The sequence below is a fragment of the Macrobrachium nipponense genome, chromosome 34, assembly GCF_015104395.2.
Source record: "Macrobrachium nipponense isolate FS-2020 chromosome 34, ASM1510439v2, whole genome shotgun sequence".
Classification (NCBI taxonomy): Eukaryota; Metazoa; Arthropoda; class Malacostraca; order Decapoda; family Palaemonidae; genus Macrobrachium; species Macrobrachium nipponense.
The window spans coordinates 62,713,321-62,732,983 of record NC_061095.1 but is presented as its reverse complement, the minus strand read 5'-3'; positions in this window follow the sequence as shown (position 1 = coordinate 62,732,983).

The window sequence follows — 19,663 nt, the reverse complement described above, 5'->3', positions numbered from 1 at the left end:
TCATTTACTTTTATGAAACTTGTGTTGTCAAGCAAATCACTGGGACACGTTCGACCGTTCAACTCTTTAGATAAGAAAAAGTAGAGAGATGGAGTGGTTGGACAGCATAAAAAAATTCCTGAAAATAAAGATACTAAAGGTGGAGCTGGGAGGAAACCCCAAGTTGGATTGAGAAGTCATAGTTAGAGATGTTGGACAGCAAGACTGAAGATAGAAAGCAAGGAAGGAGGTAAAGTAAAAAAATGTGTGTTCAGTTAGGGGCCGAAGGGACGCTGCTAACACTTTAGTATTTTCTTATTTAGAATTATGTTTAGAATAGGCCACTGGATAGGTTGATCAGTCGCGAACTTTAGCTTTTATGTTATATATCTTAGAAATACCAGATCCACCTTTCAACGTTTCTCTACTACTGTAAAACAGTAAGGCACATTTACCAGTTCTCAATTGCAATCGGGTCTCCGTAAAAGGCGTCATTTAGGAAGATCATCAGGCACTGCTCCTTTTAGACCGAGTCTTGGGGCAAATCCGTTTCCTCACCAAAGGTAGGCATTCTCTGGATGTCGTTGCTCTATCCAATTTCCTCAGGAGGAGCGCCTCTTCTCCTTTGCCCAGAAATAGGAATGAAGGTCTGAGAGTTAAGAAAGAACATAAGAACATCTCGTAGGATACTCTTGTCTAAATTACAGCCAGGTTTATAAGGAATTGAGGTGTTTGAGGGCCTAACCTCTTTACGGGTAAATCGAGGGCATCACATTCGTCTTGCTTGAGTCGACAGAGCGAACCGATATTAAATTCTGATGCTTGAAGGCTTCTGCTCTTCCTGGAGGTGATAGGAGGCAGGAGGAGGTCGTGGAGGGTACATTGTATCAAGGGAAATAGTAGCCTTACTAGATGGATTTTTCCTTCTCTTGATTTGATAATCCTTGAACTTTGATTAGTGTATTTGTATAAATATATATATATATATATATATATATATATCATATATATATATATATATATATATATATATATATATATATATATATATATATATATATATCTTTATGTATATGTGTATGAGAAACTTCTTTTAATTCGTAAAGAAACGAACAATATAGATAATTCTGAATTGAGGTCTTTGTACCCTCCGATTGTGTCCAGCTAATTGAGGAACCCACACGTATTCCTGGCCATAGATGAGACCTGATAGTCACAGATGTTCCAGCTATTGTCAAGTTCAAGGTTTGCGAATATATAGCCACTTCCGACCACTGCGCCATTGAGATGGACAGATCTGCCAATCTGTAAGACTCTTAATGTGACTGATAGGGAAAAAAATGTCTGGTTGAATTCTAGAGCCAGTTGGGATTGCATTATTGAAGCTCGTCAGACACTTAGTATTTCAGACCAGATCAATTATTTTTGTAAATTTCTTAAATTATATTACCTGTACTGCATCAATACAACCATTTCTATGTTCTTCAGTAAAAACATTTCATTATTTAGCAATATCTGTATAAGGATTCTTCCCTAGAATGACCAAACCATTACACGATATACAGCTTTTCACTTTCTACACTGCTAATGTCGACTGGAGATCTTTCTCAGCTATTTCAATCTCTCTCTCTCTCTCTCTCTCTCTCTCTCTCTCTCTCTCTCTCTCTCTCTCTCTACACACACACACACACACACACACACACACACACACATACAATTGACCTTTTTTAGGCTGAGAAAGGATCTTCATAATTTGACGTTAAAAGAAAAATATGTGGTGTTTATACTAAAGAAAAATTAAAATTTTTAACGGCGAGTCTTTGAACTTTGGCCAAAATTATTATAGTTTATGCAGAAGAAAAAAAATATTTCTTTTCTTTAATTATGAGAAAAACGCTTAGTAAAATCCCCATAAGTTCCAGTTCATTTTCGTCAACATCCGGTCTGATAAAGGCCTTGATTCTTACCATAAGTTATCCACGCTCGCATTTTAGGATTATATTACACAGACAGAAACATACACACACAGACACTGACATACACAGACACACACACACACATATATATAACTGGTTATAACAGTTCATATCCATATATATATATATATATATATATATATATATATATATATATATATATATATATATATATATATATATATATATATATATATATACGTATATATATATATATATATATATATATATATATATATATATATATATATATATATATATATATATAACTGGTTATCAAAATATAGATGGGACACGAACGTTAATTGATAGATATATGATTAGTAACTGATATTGCTAGTACGGGTTTTAAGTGAGCTTAAAGTAATTACAAAGAATAAAACCCGTACTTGTGAAAGGAAGAAGAAGAAGAAGAAGAAGAATGCAAAATGCAAAAACTATCCATTAAAGGTAAACACAACTAATTCGAATTCCTTTGTCGAGAGCCTTTAATAATTATGTTTTCTCCCTGACTGAAAAAATACAAAAAAACTGTTATTGGACAAAACGGTTCGTATTATTGACAAATCCATTACCCGACATGTCATGTCAACAACACGATATCATCATCAACGATTGCTGCTAACGAGACCTGTAGTATCATCTCAAACATTTACTTTAGCTAAAAGTGTTGACACACAAAATCGGCAGGATTTCTAAATCATTCACGCGCATGCGTCTTATGTCATGAAGTGACGTCAGCAGTTCTCTGTTTTATACATTATTTTAATATTATTCTCTATCGACTTTGATAGGAACGAAAGGTGACGTCGGAATTCCATTAAAACTTTGAATCCTACGGAATGTCAGTGATGACATCGTGTCCTTAAGAGAGAGAGAGAGAGAGAGAGAGAGAGAGGACAAATTGAGTTAAAGTTAAAGGGAAAAAACGATGTTTTCTTAAGGCCCCCATACACTGAACGATTGTCGTTATCAACCCACACACACACACTATTCATACAGTCTGAGCAGAGATTTTATCTCGAGAAGACATGGCATCATCTCTAGAAGAGACGCGCGCGATAGCGTTATATCGGTAGACAAACCCATACATTAAACGACAGACTCAAGTCGCAAGCCGCAACCTGGTCGTGACAGATTCCCGCTGAGATCGTGTAGACACGAAGCTCCGCCCACTTTTGCATTCAGACAAAACCCATACCCAATGTTTTTGCGAACGATACAGACAATCGTTAAGACAGTCGTTCATACAATCGTTCAGTGTCTGGGAGCCTTTAGGAGTTCATACAAATGGAGATGAGTGAAAGGCAGCAGCACAGACGGACTTGTCAGTAAGGGACCTGTTGATCTCCTCCGGCGAGTGAGTGACCTTTGTTCTTCGTCGCTTATATTTCTGGTCTTTTTTCTTTTTTCTTAATTTAATTACATTTTGAACGTCGGAAGCTTCTCTCCACCTCACCCCACATCACCCTACCTCACCTCCCCTTAACTCACCCTAAGTCACCTCCTGTGACCTCACCCTAACCCCCTTATTTCACCTCACCTCCCGTCCCCTCACTCTACTTCACCCATACTCCCTTACCTCACCTCTCCTCACCCTACCTCCCCTTGCTCACCTCCCACCCCCTCACCCTCACCCCCTCACCTCACCCTGCCTCCCTTAACCTCTCCTTACCTCCCCTTAACTCACCCATTGCAATTCTTTTCCCTTGCATTCTGACTTAGAAAGTCTTTCTCCAAACTCACATCACACCCTACGAAAGTTCACCATCGCCCCACCCCAACAAAAAATAACTTCATCCACAACACTCACCCCACCCTAGAAAACATCATCTCACCCCACAACAAATAACCTCACTCCACAACACATCACATCACCCCACAGCACATCATCTAGCCCTAGGAAACTTCATCTCACCCCACACACTTCACTTCACCCTATGAAACTTCATCTCATACCACAACAAATATTCTCACCCCACAACACATCACCTTACCTGCACGACTTCATCTTAGCCCACAACACATCATTCACTCTCGATGATTCACTAAGTGATGTGGATCAGAATGAGGGGAACTCAGATGTGGAGCAATAATTCAGGTTGACTAATATTCTTCTTTTGGGCAAAATATCGCACCTGCTGAGTGTGTTGTTGTTGTTGTTGTTTCTATTAAGTTGGCTCTATGCAAGCACGAGCTCTTGCTCATTTAGACATTTGCAGTGAAATATGGGTTTCATCCATTACTCGATTATGACTCTTATAATATTCACAATATTTCCAAAATTAAAGTCTCGTAAAGAGTGAAAGTACCACAATGGATGTTTTGACATAAAACTTCTGCTTTATTATTAAGAACATTGTTGAAGAGAATGTTGAGAGAAGGAGAGAGAGAGAGAAGAAGAGAGAGAGAGCGAGAGAGAGAACTGCACCAACCCATCTACGTCGTTTCAACAGTAAAGCAGGTAATAGTTGCTCCAAGATAGCAAAGTTCTTACGTTCATTATGCGACAATGAAGGCCCTCCCCCACACCCCTTCCCCTTCCCCCTCCCCCTGCTCCCACCCCTTGATGAAAAAGACGAGAGCGAATTCCCACGATGCCTCACAACATCACCAACTGACCTTTATATAAAAAGTTCAAAGGCCACAAAATATCTATTTACTAATAAATCTTATTTTTCCCCTAAAGTAAATCGCGATGATATCACCAAACGACGCCTCCAATACAAATGTCGACCCGATTAGGCCAAACGTCATAGGCTACAAACTCAGATCCAACTCAGTCTGGGATAAAACAAATCTTCAAAGGGCGCCCATTTTGAAGATAACTCCTCAATCCACATTAGGTAGTAATGGACCCAGAGAAAGGAGGAAATATAAAGTAGAAACATTTTCATACTACCATTACCATAAGCTACAAAAACTCGTAGTATGACTATGTAAACACCTTTGCTTCAGACTAGAACCGGGCTTTCGGAGCCACTTTGCCCAGTTAATAAAATCACTTGAGCGGTAGGTGGCATTAAGCTACACCCCTTCTAAAAGCGTGATGGCGCTCTCTCTCACTCTCTCTCTCTCTCTCTCTCTCTCTCTCTCTCTCTCTCTCTCTCTCACACACACACACACACACGTAGATCTTGCGTATTCCCGTTCCCAAATTGCTTCTCGTAAATCTTAGAGTGTTCTTATGAGGAACAAAAGGCCTATCCATCGAAGGCTAATGTTCCTTCGCGTCATTTAGCGTTTGGTATGAAAACACCACAAAATGTATAACGAAGTATTAAGTTCACGAAATGCCCGTGAAAGTGAATGACAGGGCAGTTATTCAGGTCACTGTGGATACAAACACTTTTACACTCTGAGTATAACATTATGTTTACAGTAAAAACTGTATTTACATTTATGTTTGAAGTCTGAGCGAGTCTGTTTGTATATTTCTTATTGGACGTTAAATAATAAACTATATGCTCTTTATGAACGTATGGGAAAATACCCATACACCTACTACACAAAGCTTCAGGCATCTCCTCAACCATTTTGATTTGAGTCTAGTGAGAGTCACAGAAAATTGCTTGGTGTCGTCAGCAGGAAAGTTGTAATGAATAGATTCAAAAGACAAAGTGATATTACCAGTGGCCATATTTGTAATGAAACAATCCCTTTATTAAGGTCATTGTTGGAGAGAGAGAGAGAGAGAGAGAGAGAGAGAGAGAGAGAGAGAGAAAGAGAGAGCGAGAGAGCAATCCATGCTCTTTATTTCACCAGTTTATTGAGTGATAGTTACTCCAAGATAAAAATCTCGTATTCACTATACGATAATGAAATTCCTCCCTCGCTCCTCTGCTTATCCCTCCACATCTTCCACTTTTCTTTCTCCCTTTCCCCCTCACCTATCCTTCCCCCTCCCCCTAAAAAAATCCACCGCCATTCGAGAGAGGGTTCAAGGACAGCGGAGTCTCTCAAGTCTCAATGAGTGGAAGAACAAGAGAAAATAAAACTCCAAAATGAAGGTCTGGTGGAAGGCTTTGGCAATCGAGAGAGAGGGAGAGAAAAAAAAAGTCAATATCTAACGTAAACCTTCAAAGGGAATTTCTGGTAAATAAAAAAGCCAAAAAGTAGAAAAAAAACTATCAATTAATTCATAAGCACTTAAGGAAGTCGTACCTTCAACGTGTAATTAGTACATTAGACCAATTTCATCGTTCGACAGAAAATTCTTGACATAGAAGAAAACGTTGCCTCACTTTTGTGATGGATTGAAAAGGTTGAATGTCACCGAATGGAATAGTTCGAGAAATTGTGAATTTAGAAAGACCTCATTCCATATATTTACCTTTCTACCTGGAGGAAATATGGCTGAAATAAGACTTAACTAATATCCACTTCCCCTCCGTCGTTTCTCTTCGGATTTATTAAGAAAAAGTCTAAAAGTCTAAAAAGCAAAAATAAAATAGTCTTTGAAGACTAATTGTATCTGTACTGCAATTTCCATTAAGTTCTTTGTATTTTCCACTTCTTAAGATACGTGGAGAATCTGTAAGTTCGTTTCTGGAGGAGAGAGAGAGAGAGAGAGAGCTGGAAGCCTGTCCATGATGCCTCACAAGGTCATCAACTGATGTGGTCAAACGAACGATGTTTGCGTTTATGTAAAAAAGTTCAAAGGTCGAAATATCTACAGTCTCTCTCTCTCTCTCTCTCTCTCTCTCTCTCTCTCTCTCTCTCTCTCTCTTTCTACAACGATCTCCCAAAAACTAAAGGTGGTGTACTACCATTTCGCTCTGGGAGAACAGGAATAGTAATTCAAGGTAGTGTAAACGCTAAAATCACTTACCTCTTATTATTTAGTTTCTAAGATTAAGAATTAAAAAAAATATAACCATCGACTTGAAGAAGGGAAGGTCGGTGGTGGTATATATTTTCGAATAACTCTTAGTTATTATAACGATGCATTTATTACGGCCATTTTCTATAAACAAAGGAGTTGATTGCTTAGTTCCTTTAACTAGTTGGAAATCGAGTATAATATTTTGTCAGAAACTTCGGTGATTTTACAGGCTGGATGTCAGACTCATTTGCATGGTAGATGTCTCCTCATTCACCAAGTAAGAATAATTAGTAACCCAGACATAATTAGGCTTGATTCTTATGTCCCGTCTAAAATAAAACTGGTAGTTTAGATCTTAGATATATTTAACTATACGATATTTGAGAAGTAATCATTTCTTGATGTTCTTTTATTTAACAAAACAGACGAAATTGGTAATTTCCTTTTCCGAATATTCCAACAATACTTTTCGAAATGTAGAGACAAAGTGGGCGATAGTCTTTTGAAGAATGTAATAATATTTACCCAAATACAAGGACGAAAGGTGACAATATTCTTCTTAGAATATTGCAACAATACTTTTCGAAATGCAGAGTTGCAAGACACGAATGAATATCTCCTCTGGGATATAAAAAGCATCGTTTAAAAAGAACGAGATTGAAAGTTTCTCCTGAACAGTTGCCTTCTAGTCTTTGCTGAGGTGAGAAAAAGGTGATTGGAGAGACACGGAAAATCTGCAAACTCAGCAACTTGCAAATCTCTATGCTTTTATGCAAAGAGAGAGAGAGAGAGAGAGAGAGAGAGAGAGAGAGAGAGAGAGAGAGAGAGAGAGAGAGAGAGTTATATCTTTGTTATATCATCAGCAACTTCAGCGAGAATTCGCAAGAAAAACTTCGAGAAGTTGGCCAAACGAAGTTGGTGAATAGTTGTGGAACGAAAACTGCCTGGCTCTAAATCAGTGCAAGGACGATGTGTAGACACATTTGTGACTGAATTTCTCACCCATTCACTCGCTGAATCACTCACTCATTCTTTCCCTCACTCACTCACTCATTTGCTCATTCCCTTATTCCCTCACTCACTCATTCATTCTCTCCCGCCCTCCCTCACTCACATACTTCTCACTCACTCATTCGCTTCCCCAGCCCTACCCACTCGCTCACTCACTTATTCACTCATTGACTCACTCACTCATTCCCTCACTTACTCACCCCCTCACTCACCCATACTCACTTCTCATAGGCTGACTCAATTTTATAAACGAAATTCTTGTCAACAACGATTGTTGGATACTTCCAAAGTTCAGAAATCGTATTAAAAAAAATGCGAAACCACCAAACACGAGAGAGTTTTCACCTGAAAAGAAAGACTTTTTTTTCACGATGAAAAGAAAGTCACGAAATAATAACAAAGAGAAAAAGATCTTTGTTGAACGATTGAGAGAAGAAGAAGAAGAAGAAGATAATAATATACGATCCTTTCGAATCTCCTCAATTCCTCATTCTCTCAATGTCAGTAAGACTGAGTCTAAGGGAAGGTTCTCGGAAGTGAGGTCTTCATTCATATTCTGGTTGTCAGTCCATTTTCTTTTTGTTTTACATATTTCCATTAATAATATTTGTTCTGAATTCTAACTATGTACCAAGTACACAGCCAGGGGACGATTTTACGTCTAAACATGTTTTTTTGAGATTTGACAAAGTTGAATATTTGGTAGATTACGTAAATTTATTTAATTTTTTTTTTTTTTTTTTGTGATCTCATATTCCATCACGAATCCCACCTCATGAATGAAAGAAGAGCAATTCATGGACTGTCATATTGGTCAGTCTCGTTGCATCTCAGTGAATACCTGATATATTCTTATTGTCAGACGAATGGGTTTTTAAGGCGAATTCTTAAAGAAATATTGCATTTATTCGTATCATTTATATTCGACTTCACAGGCTGCACTAATCAGGAAATGTCTTTTTTATTTAATTTCATCAAACGCATGCTGTCAAGCAAAGCACTGAGACACTTTCGACCATTCAGCTCTTAAGATATAGAAAAGAGAGAGTTGGAGTGGTTGGACAGCGCAAGATATCCAGAAAATATAGGAAATTTAGTACAAGGATCTAAAGGTGGAACTGGGAGGAAACCCCACAGCTGAATTGAGAAGTCATAGTTAGAGAAGTTGGACAGCAAGACTGAAGATACAAAGCAATGAAGGAGGTAAAGTAAAAGGCTCAAGAGTGGGTGCAGTTAGGGGCCGAAGGGACACTGCTAACACTATAATTTTTTCTTATTTAAATCAATTTTAGAATAGACCACTAGATAAGTTCATCAGTCGTGAACTTTAGCTTTTATGTTATGTCTTAAAAATAGTAGAAAATCTTTCAACGTTTCTCTATACTACTGTAAAACAGTAAGGCACATTTACCAGTCCTCAATTGCCAACGGGTCTCCGTAAAATGTGTCATTTAGGAAAACCATCAGGCACTACTCCTTTTAGACAGAGTCAGAGAGCAAATCCGTTTCCTCATCAAAGGTAGGCATTCTCTGGGCGTCGTTGCTCAATCCAATTTCCTCAAGAGGAGCGCCTCTTCTCCTTTCCCAGAGTAGGAATGGAGGTCTCAGAGTTGAGAAAGAACATAAGGACATATCGTAGGATACTCTTGTTTGAAGTGACAGCAAGGAGGAGTAGAAGGACTTCTTGTCGGCTAAATCGAAGACATTAGATTCGTCTTGCTTCAGTTGACAGGGCAAACGTAATTAGGTCTTGGAGGGTACATTGTATCCAGGGGAATAGTACTTGAGAAGTTTTCCCTTCATTTGAATTTCATAATCACTGAAGTTTGATTTAGTGTGCATTTCTGGTGATAGAAGTTCACTCTCGACGTGGTTCGGAAGTCATGTAAAGCCGTTGGTCCCGTTGCTAAAGAACCACTGGTTCCATGCAACGAAAAAACACCATACAAACAAACAAAAAGTATATTCCTAATACCACCATTGATAAAACGGCCTGGCTGAAATCCAGAGCCAACTGGGATCGTATATTGAAGCTTTTCAGACATTTAGTATTCCACTTGCTATATCGGATCGATTATTTATATAAACTTGTCAAGTTGTATCCCCTGTACTACATCAATACGCCCTATCCTGTACTGTTCAGTCAGCTCTATTTGGAGCTCTTCCCTAGAATGACCAAACCATTACACAATATACAGCTTGTCACTTTCTCCCCTACTAATGTCGACTGGAGATATTTCGCAGCTATCTCTCTCTCTCTCTCTCTCTCTCTCTCACACACACACACACACACACATGACCTTTCATATGAGAAAGAATCTTCATTATTTTACATTAAAAGATAAAGTATTTTGTGAAAACCATTTTTGCTAAGTTTATTTTCCAAACCTTTGCAAACTTTTTTATCAGAGGGTAAATTTTAGCTGGTAAATTTTACCTCACTGAAAAAAAAAAATGGAAAAAAGATTTTGTTTATGCCGAAACATAAAATCAAAATATTCAACTACGAATCTTTGAACTTGGGCCAAAATGATTTTATTTTATGCGGAGGAAAAATGTTCTTTGAAAAATTGTGAGAAAAACGTTTAGTAAAATAAATGTTGCCTCACTTTTATGGTGGATTGAAAAGTTCGAATGTTAACTAATTTAGAAAGCCGAAATTCACCTATATCTACTTTTCTACTTGGAGGAAATATGGCTGAAATGAGATTAACTAATATCCACATCCCTTAAGTCGCTTCTCTCCGGATTTGTTAAGAAAAAGTCTAAAAGTCTAAAAAGCAAAAATGAAATAGTCTTTGAAGACTAATTGGCTCTGCGCTGCAGTTCCCATTAAGTTGTTTGAATTTTCCCCTTCTCAAGATACCTGGAGAATCAGTATGTATGTTTGGAGAGAGAGAGACCTTACCTTACCTTACAGACCTTACATCTTGTTCGGGTTGCCCCAGGTCCCTCAGTGTGAGGCACCTCTAATGTCTACCAGAGAGTTGCTAGTACATCTTCCGGTATATTTTGCATCTTCCAATCTTGGATGGTCTGGGATGCAGTTTAGATATTTGTCGAGCTTATTCTTAAACACATCTACGCTCACTCCTGATATATTTCCTCAGATGAGCTGGCAACGCATTGAATAGACGCTGCATTATCGATGCTGGTGCGTAGTGGATTAATGTCCTGTGTGCTTTCCTTATTTTTCCTGGTATAGTTTTGGGCACTATTAATCTACCTCTGCTTGCTCTTTCTGATATTTTTAGTTCCATGATATTTTCTGCTATTCCTTCTATCTGTTTCCATGCCTGAATTATCATGTAGCGTTTCTCTTCTCCTTTCTAGACTATATAATTTTAAGAATTGTAGTCTTTCCCAGTAGTCTAGGTCCTTAACTTCTTCTATTCTAGCTGTAAAGGACCTTTGTACACTCTCTATTTGTGCAATATCCTTTTGATAGTGTGGGTACCATATCATATTGCAATATTCAAGTGGACTACGAACATATGTTTTATAAAGCATAATCATGTGTTCAGCTTTTCTTGTTTTGGAAGAAGTGCCGTAACAACATTCCCATTTTTTGCTTTACATTTTGCCAACAGAGTTGCTATTTGATCATTGCATAAACATGTTCCTATTCATCATCACACCAAGGTCTTTAACTGCTTCCTTATTAATTGTGATGGTCTCATTATTAGGTCCCTTATATGCATATAGCTTTCTTTCTCTGTCTCCATAATTTATTGATTCAAATTTATCAGAGTTAAATACAATCCTATTTACTTCCGCCCCAATCATATACTTTGTTAAGGTCTCTTTGTAGAGCGTTCCTATCTCATCACAAGTAATTTCTCTACTTTATTCTTGTGTCATCTGCGAAACTACTCACTACCGAATCCTTAACATTATTGTCTATGTCTTCAATCATAATAACAAACAGTATTGCAGCTAACACCGTACCTTGCGGCACACCGGATATTACCTTGGCTTCATCCGATTCTCGTCGTTTGCAATAACTATCTGTTTTCTGTTGTGTAAAAATTCTTTTAACCACTTCCTCTTATCTTTATCCACGATATTGTGTTTTCTAATTTTCTTCGCCAATATATTATGGTCTACTTTATCAAAAAGCTTTTGCAAAGTCTAAATAAACCACATCTGTTTCTTTCGCTTTTCATATTTTTGAATATGTTTTTCACGGTGGACTAACAGTTGGGTTTGTGTACTTTTTCCGGGTACGAAACCATGTTGTCCTTTATTAAACAAATTATTTTTTATTAAATGTTTCATAATATTTTTCTTCATTACCCTTTCATACACTTTCATAATATGTGATGTTAGACTCACAGGCCTATAATTACTTGCCTCTAGTCTTGATCCACTTTTGAAAAGTAGGGGTAATATATGCTAATTTGTGCTTCATCATATATCTTGCCTGTATCTACACTTTGTCTTAATAATATTGCAAGTGGCTTTGCGATAGAATGAACTACTTTCTTTAACAAAATAGCAGGAATTCCATTCAGGCCCTGCAGCAGCTCCATTTTTAATTTCATTAATAGCCTGCACAATATCAGCTTCATTAATATCTATGTCAGCTAAATATTCACTATTTTCATCCCTTACTTCTATATCATTATCTTCATTATCTATTCTAGGGGTGAATTCTCTCTTATATCGTTCTGGCCAGTATGTTGCAAATTTCCTTTTTTTCATTCGTTAATCTCCCTTCAATTCTCAGAGGGCCTATTTCTATTCTTCTTTTATTCATCTTCTTCGCATATGAGTATAATAGTTTGGGGTTTTGCTTGATATTTAATAGGGTTTTTTCTTCCAAGTCCCGTTTTTCATTTTCTTTTGATTGTATAATCTTTTGTTCTGCATTTTCTATCTTACTTTTTAGTTCTATAACTTTCCATGCATTTTTTTCTTTTGCAAGACCTTTTTTCCACTTTCTGATTTTCTGGAACAAGATCCTTCTGTCTCTTGGTATGCATGAATGATGTTTACTTTTCTTCTTCGTATATATTTTTCCACTATTATCTCCAATATTTTATATAATATCTCCGTATTTACCCTTATGTCATCACTTACGAAAATGTTATCCCAATCTTTGTTTAATTCTTCATTAATTTCTGACCATTTTATATTTTTACTGTAGAAGTTGTATTTTCCATATCCTTCCCACTTTTTCATTTCTTGCTTATCTCTATTTTCACTTTGCTTTGGAATGAACTGTAATTCTATGACATTATGGTCTGAAATACTCGCATTATAAACTATTATTTCTTTAACATAATTCATCTCGTTCACAAATACTAGGTCTAAAGTATTTTCCTTTTCTTGTTGGCAGGTGATTTATTTGTTGAATGTTGTATTCTAGTAGCATATCTAATAGCTTTTCAAATTGCCTCTTATCTTCTGCACTACTATTACTCTCTTTTTTATATGTATAAGTACAACCACAATCTCCTATTCGTTCTTTCCATTCTACGAAAGGAAAGTTGAAGTAGGAGAATAGTCCAGTCCTTGTGATTTCTACATATATCATCCAATTTTTCAATTATTAAGTCAAACTCTTTAGTATTAGGAGGTCTATATATTACTATGTTCATTAATTTTTCAGATTCAAATTCTACCGCTATTAGTTCACATTCTGAGTTACTATATTTCTCATATAGTTTTTTTCCTTGTTTTTTGTCTTTCCCATATATTGCGTTCCCCTTGATTCCTATTTTTTCTATCTGATCTATAAGTTTGGAACCCTTTTATTTGATCATCATTCCCAGTCTCTTGGGAATACCAGGTTTCACTTATATTCATTATATCTATTTTCTTTTCATTTTGGGTTAGTTCTTCTAAGTACTCTATTTTTCTTTTTGAGTTACTCGTAACTAAACCCTGCGCATTCATCACTATGATGGTTTGCGTGTTTTCTCCTTCATTTAATACTGATAGTAATAAGGATTTTTCCCATGTCTCTTTCCTGTTCTGGTATGTTGTTCTTTTTTTCATTTCCAGAAATTCTGACATTAAAAAATCCAACTTTTCCATAATATTTGATCTTCCTTCATCATAATTATTAATTTTGTGTCTGAATCTGCAATTTTCTCCGTTTCTGCAATATCCTCTTGCATAATAAATACAGTTATTATCTCTTGAGTAGAATTTTCGGAGCTGATGCTTTGAAATTTTTTGCTGACACCTCTGCATATCTCATTGTGGTTTGCTTTTCTCTTTTACCTGATATTCTTGATTTCTCTCTTTATTTGTTTCTTTCTTATTTTGGATTTTATTACTTGGTTGGTTATTTATTTGATTATGATTCATGGCTACAGGGTGCATATATTTGCATTTTTTGTCGAACTTACATCCTTTTCCTTCTTTTAGGTTTTTACATATTTTGGATGCAGATCTCTGCAATCATCCCCAATATCCATCTAAGTATGCACATTTACCATATATTTCATAGTTTTGAGTGAGAGAGAGAGAGAGAGAGAGAGAGCTGAAAGCAGGTGTAAGGCCGCTGAACGTCAAGAACAGAGAAAGGAGATAGAATCGGGGTGGGGGTGAGGAACAAAATGAAGTGAGGAAACGCCTCTTGAGGAGACATGAGGAAAGAGACGAGAGTGAGTTCCCATGATGCCTCACGAGGTCAGCAACTGCTCTGTCAAACGGACGTTTGACCAGAGCAGTTTGTTTACCTCTTTTAAAACAGGTCAAAGGTCAAAATTTTATGTTCTGATAAGTCTTTTTTTTTTTCTCTCTCTTAAAGTAAATCGTAATGATATCACCAAACGATGCTGGCAATAAAATGTCGAATCAGTTAGACCTAATATCGTCTACTACAACTCAGATCCAACTCAATCTGGGGTGAAAAAACTTCCATTTAGCTAAAAGGGCCGTTTAAAAAGAACGCTTCAACCCCCATTCTGTAATGGACCCAGCTAATGGAGGAAATATCTATGAATCTGATCTATTATCTAACTACCTTTGCCAAGCGCTTCATAGATACTCTTACGATGTAAACGCCATTTGCCTTAGACTATAACCAGGGCTTCGCAGCAGTTTGCCGAGTTAATAAAATCATAGTTTTAGCGGCAGGTGGCGTTAAGCGACGCCCTTCTGCAGGCGTGATGGCTCTCCAGGGCTGCATTGTGAATTTAGACATCAAGGGAAGTGAACCAGAAGGAATTTGGGCCGTAAAAGGGAGAGTGAATCTTTGCAATGTCAGGAAGAGTAACTACGCGTTTTGTGAGTGTAGTTTGTGGCGTTTTATGTCATTAATACTATAAATCTCTCTCTCTCTCTCTCTCTCTCCTTCTCAGTTGATTTCGTATGCCAAGTCAAAAGGACACGGTCCCGTACAAAAACCTGCGTAAATAAAAGGATTAACATAATATCTGCCAGTGTCAGCTGACATTACAAAATACCACTGAGTTAGTTCGGTTCACGAGTTTTCTTCATTTATGAATGAGATTTCAACGGCAAAATAAGATTCGTCAGAAACCACTGAATTTTGTAATTTAGGCGCAGGTAAAAAGACGTTTTCATCACTTTCAGACAATGAAGGAGATAAAACAAATTGCCTTTAACTCAAGTCATAACCCGTTTGTTTGTTTACACTATTTCCTTAAAACCCTAAACTTGTTTAGATCATAAGTTGCAAAGTTCTTATTTCACTAAGTTGCAGATTACTTTTCAGGCGTGTGTATATTACTATACTTATTCATAACTGTTAGAATATTTTTATAAAATGTTATCTTATTCTTACGTAGTCATAATTACTAACAATAGATTATTGTTTGAAACGATTTGATTAACAGGTTTCCGTTATCATCGTCTATTTGTATTCCTGTCAGTAGATGTTAATTGAATCTATCAATCATTTTATATATTACAACAACAGATTATTGCGTAGTTTATTAAAAATTCCAGGACTGTTGATATTTACATATTTAGTTCTCATATCTCCTGGTAGGTGCCCTCGCTATCAAATTTTTTATATTAGTATTTGCATTGAGAGTGAAAAAGACTTGAGTGAAATTAAATGTGGATGGTTGTAAGTGGCAGGCAGCTGTCATGGCGTCGTCGTCCACAGGGGAGAATTGAATGTCTTTCTTTTCCTCCTTTGTCATTTATCCAGAAATGTCGGAACTATGAGTTTGACTGGAGCGATTTTTTTCAAAGCTAGGTTTGGGTAGGAGCTGAACATAGTTTTCGTTGAACGCAGTAGTAGGTCAGTAAATGAGGCGAATAGAAGCATAGGGAAAGCAAGTTCTCGACCTGAGTCCTCGAGTAATGAAAGGTCTGGTATTTCTATATAAGCATTCCGCATCGTTCGTCCCCGCGAATACGAAAGTCACAAGGAATTAGGGCGGCAAATGTATTTCGCCGTGTTTAGTACGAGCCCCTGGGGGTTAATTACAGTCCTCCGAATAAATATTACTTAAAATTCATGTTCTGGAGGTAAAACTGCATAGAAAAACCACAACTGCCATAGTCTAGGCTGCCGCGGAATAGTAATATAGATCTACCAAAGGCCTTAACCTGTCATTAAGTGTGCAACTGAAAGATAAGTATCTACTTGAGTTGTTTTCCGTCTGATCTGGATGAATACTATCACTTCGATTTCACATAATCAGGTAGCCTCATTTGTGCTTCTCCTGTCCCCGTGTTGTCTTATCAGGATCAACGACCAGACGCGACCAGTTCACTCGAAAAAGACCACTTTTTCTACTCGACATTTAATTGGTGAAACAGCAATACAATTCAATCTATAAGCATACCATTCAAAAGATTGGAATTTCATCAACAAAGTGAGTTATATGAAATCGCCATACGAACTAAAATAAGCATTTGAAGGTTTCGTAAAATATGTTTAAATAGCAGTTTTTAAAACCAATATGGCGTCTCTTCGAATCTTTACCAGTTCGTCACTTGAATGGCCGCCACGTCCTTCCTAGCTCTCATTTGAACATTTATTGACATTACTCAAGAGCAGATGTAATCAGCACAATAAAACCAAAAACATTTTGTTGCCTATATTAGTGAAAGTATGAGAAGTTTATTCCCTTCCCGGGGGGTCCATGGTTTTGAACTGAAATTCATTTTTTCCTCGTAGTCATCGGTGGTTTTATCCTTACTGCCATCACAACTGAAACTCCACAGTGCTTATTTGATTGTAATTATGCACATTTTGGTCTTAATTCATTCCAAATCCCACTTGAAATTCATGAGGATTTGTTTACAGCGAAGCCGTGGCGGGAAACATTATTCAGCTCTCTCTCTCTCTCTCTCTCTCTCTCTCTCTCTCTGTGACATCGATCAAGAAGGTGATAGGTGATTTGAATATCGAGTCCGGAAGTCTAAGCGATGTTTTCAGCGCCTCCTGAGGTGTCTCCAAAGAGGACCTTTATCGGAGTGACCAAACTTTCAAAGGAAATGAAGACTGGGGGAAATAAGATTAAAAGGGATAGAACATCTGTTTGAAAAGAGTTTTGTCGAGTTAGTGAGAGATTAGGCCAAAATAACCTTGTGGTTTTTTCTATAAGACAGTGGATAAAAAAAAAAAAAAAAAAAGAAATGGTTTGTTTACTTATGATGCCATGCTGGATTAGACCAGAACAATTTCCCAGATTTGGAATCTGACTAAGAGCACAAAATTTTCCAAGTATTAGTTTTAATTCTAGAAAAGATGGTCTTTCCGAACCTTAGAATAGCATAAATTTATTAGAGGAGTTATGCAGTTCCCTTTCCAGGGGATCAGACTGGAATACTCTGAGGGTGACAGAACGTTTGGAGTCTATTTGGTATTGCTATTGCATGCTGGCTAAGGTGGATTTATTAATTATTCGACAAGTGATGGGTGGGAAATTAACACAGGGCAGGACTAGACTTTTAAAGGTCTTTCCGTCCTCCTGTTTTGTATAATTATGGACATTTACATTACTCTTTTTCTGTGCTGACACATCACATTTTCTTCTCTTTTAAAGCCATTAATTCATTCTTAAACATAATTGCCATGTTATATACATGTCACGCTTTTTCAGTCACCAATCTTCTATAAAAACACATTTCCACAGCTTATATCCTTCACGTTTACTCGGGGATTTCTATAACTGTCAGTTGAGCTGTTTATTTGTTTTTATTTTACTTTTCAAGTAACATCACACAGCAGTACCACCCTTTCCTCACCCTCCAAGCTCACTCTGATGTAAATTCAGACTTAAACAGAAAGATTGTTCCACTTTATTTATTAATTAATTTAATTGTATATTTAGGAACCCTTTCTATATAAGAGATAATATACAAAAAAAAGACATTGATTTCAGGGAACGAAGGAAGGTATTCCACAGAACCCACACGAACTAAAAATCAAATCTTATCTGGCGTCGCAATTTTCCATATCTGAGGGAATTCTCTCCCTTTGCTCTCAGCTGCAGACTTTCGTTAGCAATTCCTTCCCCGTCAGGAGCTCGCTTCTTGCTTTGATGTCCCCAATAATAAATATTATTTTCTTACTGAATATAGATTAGCCTCGCTGAAGGCTAGCTCTTCTCCGTGGATTGATAATATAAAGATTTTTCGAACGTACTGCATTGCGGGATTATTAGATCTTTCGTATTTCGAGATTGGTTATTTTCTTGTTTAACTCTCTCTCTCTCTCTCCAATCTCCTCTCTCTCGTCTCTCTCTCTCTCTCTCTCTCTCTCTCATGTTTGATCAGAATAAATGGCAGAAGCAAATTCTCCCTGTATCCGAATCAGACAAAGGCGAGAATGGAACAACTTTATCCAGTAGGTCATAATATCTCGAAACCTCCACGACAATATTTAATTTCCTATCCTTGCAGGAGGACAGAACAATCTCTAGAAGGCGTCTTGAAATGACAGAAGACAATTATGTCTTGTCTGAGCCCCGGGGGTTGGGGGTTGGGGGGGGGGGGTGGGGGGGGGGGGGGCGTGCACGTTGGAGGAGAAGGGTATCCTTTTATAAAATAGGACCGAAGGATATGTGGGCTGATTTCATCCGGTTTCCTCCTCTCATTGTTGTGACGGATTCCTGGTGTTTTTCTGCTTAGTTGAATCGGCTTCGATCGCCAGACCTTTGAATAGACACACTATGTGTAAGGACTACATTAAATAAAAAAAATTTATGTACACTACATTCTTTAGTGTCATGCATGTACCGAGTAACTAACTAGGCCAGAGACCAAGGAGGTTAGGCAGGAAAGCTTGACGTAGCATCCCGCTGTGTGAACACCTGGGTTCAGCAATGTATATTGCTGATATAATATCACCAATGCTTCCTTTCTCTGGGAGAAATTGGTGTTGATGTTTCCCATTGAGAAGACGTTGCCCTACGTGGAACTGACCCAGTTTACGTAGTTGTTAGTTCTATTTGTCCTGTAGATTGAGCATGCAGTTGTTTGCTCTCCTATGATTTAGTAAAAAAAAAACGAAATGTATTTCAGACTTCACCTTCTCCTCTTAGCTTAAAGACCTATCAAAACCTTCTTTGCATCTATTCACAATGTAAGATAGAAGAATATATCTTATATTTTTGCTATGTGTTTCAACGACTTAACCTCTACATCAGAAAAAAGCAATTGAACGAAACTTAAAGAATATCATCACAGTCAATGAGACTGAGTTAAGAATGAAGAGTATTTTACCAACTGACGTCTGCTTTGCAGATCAAAAGAACAACCCAGTGCCTCGTTTGTAAATAAAACACGAGGAGACTAATATATGTACTGTGTATACCACAGGCAGCTGCTCAGAGATTTTGACTGTTTGGTGCATGTGGCAATGCGTTCCAGTAAGGCCTGAGAGTATTTATTGATGCTCATTCAAAGTCACGAGTCTTTACCGAGAACTTAA